Raw genomic sequence first — 3,030 nt, 5'->3', positions numbered from 1 at the left:
TGTATCAGCCAGAGTCCAGTCAGAAAAACCGAAATCACAGGACTTCAACTCAGGTCATGACCTCACAGTTCGTGGATTCGAGCCCCACGTGGGGCTCTGTGCTGACAGCTCAGAGCTTGGAATTCTGAGCTTCAGATTCTGTCTTTTTCTCTCTGATCCTCCTGTGCTCATGCTTTGTCTCTGCCTCTCTCATTAAATGAGATAAACATTAAAATGAAATAAACATTAAAATCATTTTTTAAAGAAGAGAAAAACAGAAATCACAGTATGTATTTCAATAGCGAGGTAATATAAGCAGTTCTGGAAAAGAATGTTGGAGAACTCAACATGTAAAAGGGGATGCCAGGTTCCCCACATTACCCCGATTGTTGCTGATTTACTAGGGGACACCCAAGCCTCAGCATACCCTCGTACTTATGGCTGTTTTGTCACAGTGAAAAAACACAAAGCACAATCAGCAAAAAGAAGAGGTGCTTGGGGTAAAGGCCAGAAGAGACCAAGTGCCAGTTTCCAGAATCCACTCCCAGGGGAGTCACACAGGACACATGTAATTCCCCAGCAATGGGTTGTGATGAAAGGTGTTACATGTATTTATCAGGGAGCTCATTAGGGACTCAGTGCCCAGGGTTTCTATTGAGAGCCAGACACCCTCTGACTAGCACGTACCAAAATCCCAGATTGCAGGCAGAGAGCAGGTGTTCAACATAAACCATATTGTTTGCACGAACAGATTAGGCACGGTGCGCCACTCTTGTCATTTAGGAAATGGTGGGAACCCTCCCAAAATTTGCGTTCCAAGACATCAGCTCAGGCCAAACCCATAAGCAGGCTTTTCTAGAACAGCAGTTAGGTCTGCTGTTAACTCTCTTCTGAACACAGGGAATGTGAGGGGCACCTACATAGTGACTCCAGGAAGAGCCATTGCCTGTAGAACTGGAGGAACAGAAAGAAAAGGCTGGAGCTGTCAGAATGGAGAAGAACAGGGGTACATCTCCACCAAGCTGAGACCCATGCCTGTAAGGGGAGGGAGCTGTCCAGCAGCTGGTGGTACCAGGAAGGAGGGAGCGGCAGGAGGCTGGTCTGGGGAGTGCTGGGGGCAAGTTAAAGCCTGGAATTTCTGCTCTGCCAGGTAGAGGAACTCTGCACAGGTGATGCTCACAACAGGTGGCAAATTGTGAGCAGCAAAGCCATCCTCCCTCTTCTTGCCTTCCCATCTCTCTTTAGTACCTTCTACCTGTAGATCCTAAAGGGAGCAGCTGGCAAAGCAGAAACATGGTGTGCAGAGACCCAGCCACAGAACCACAAGAGTTAGGAAGGGTGGATTTAGGGAGGAGACAATAGCTCCAGAGCTGGCATGCTCACTATACACCAGGACCTCTGCCAAGAGCTCTCATACTGTATCCCAGCTAACTGAGTCTTTACAGCAAACCAAAGAGGTAGGTCTTCTTATCCCCATTTTAAAATGAAGAAATGGAGAATCTGAGGGGTTGAGTAAATGTCCACATGCCACCCAGCTGATTAATTGCAGGACTGCCCTCCAACCCCCCCCCCACCTTCTCTACCATATCATCAGACCTCCAACTCCCAGTGAGTTGTTCGCTCACCTGAAGAAAGATGCATCAGAGCTGGGAGCAGAAGAGAGTTCCCCTCACTGAACTAGATGGCCTCCAGGCCTCAAGGTGTTGACCAAACACATGAACGAAAGATGAGCGAACATTCCAGCCTGCTCATCCACACCTACTACACTCCCACCTGCTGCTCTCACAGCCTCCACCAGGCACACCTGCTCTCACCAAGAACCCCAAGTTTCTCCAGCAGACAGCAAGCCGCCACCAGGGCCAGGTTTTAGATGTGCTTCTTGATGGCAAGAGATGCAAATCCATCAGAAGAAAATCCCAACCACTGTGTCCTGGACAGATCCTTTTGAGTCTTTGGGAAATATTTGGAAGGATTTTCTATGTTCCTCCGTCTCAGGGGATAGGCTGAGTATTCCTACGAGAAGGATACAGTGAAGACACTGCCCTACCTTTGGGAAAATACCCACCTGCGTGAAACTGTGACGATGAGGCACAAGCACAGAAAGACCAGTGACCCCCGTGGAGAGGTAAGGAGAGATTCTGGACAACAGCTGTCTGGGTAAGAGATGTCTAAAACCTCAGCAAAGCTGTTATTCTTACAAGGAGCAATAGGGCTCCCAACAGGCCTCCAACAACAAAATTAATGGCTTGGAAAGCAAGAATCTAATGTACAGGCTCTCAAAATTCCCCAGACTAGCTGACTCACTGTGCAATCACAGTTCCTGGGTCTGAGGTGGCCAGGACACCGTCAGAGGAGGGACAGGGGACAAAAAAGCAGCAGGAAAAACAGACGGGAGGTCAGCCCGCACCAGCACCTTCAGTGGAGCAAAATACCATTTTCACGCAAAGCTTCTTTGAACTTCAGCAAAACAAATAGTGTTTACACAAACAGCCTCCAAAAAATAAACTTCATAATGAGAGAGCAAGGAAGAAGAAGTCTACCCAGTTCACCCGCTTGACGGTTAAATCATTTTTTATTGAATTCAAGTTTCATGGCCCATTAGAGGCCTGGAGGCAGAATTCTCAGGGACGCTCTTGGACTAATGAGTGTTCTGCAAATTGTTTTTCTAACAGATTCGTTGTTCTTCTTCTGAGAATCGGAGGAACCTTAGCTTATGTGATTTGGCCCTGCACTTGAAAACCAACGGCAAGTATTTTAATTGAACCCAGTTTATTTCCATTATTGAGATGTTGGCATTTCATATCTTTTTTTTAAGTATTTTATTTTATTTTATTATTTTTTTTATTTTTTTCCATAATATTTTATTGTCAAATTGTTTTCCATACAACACCCAGTGCTCTTCCCCTCAAGTGCCCTCCACCATCACCACCACCTCTTTTCCCCCCTCCCCCTTCCCCCTCAACCCTCAGTTCATTCTCAGCATTCAATAGTCTCTCAAGTTTTGCATCCCTCTCTCTCCCCAACTCTCTCTCCCTCCTCCGCTCCCCCTGG

Source organism: Suricata suricatta, chromosome 3, assembly GCF_006229205.1.
Source record: "Suricata suricatta isolate VVHF042 chromosome 3, meerkat_22Aug2017_6uvM2_HiC, whole genome shotgun sequence".
NCBI classification, from domain to species: Eukaryota; Metazoa; Chordata; class Mammalia; order Carnivora; family Herpestidae; genus Suricata; species Suricata suricatta.
The sequence above is the reverse complement of the archived record's forward strand: the minus strand, read 5'-3'. Positions refer to the sequence as shown.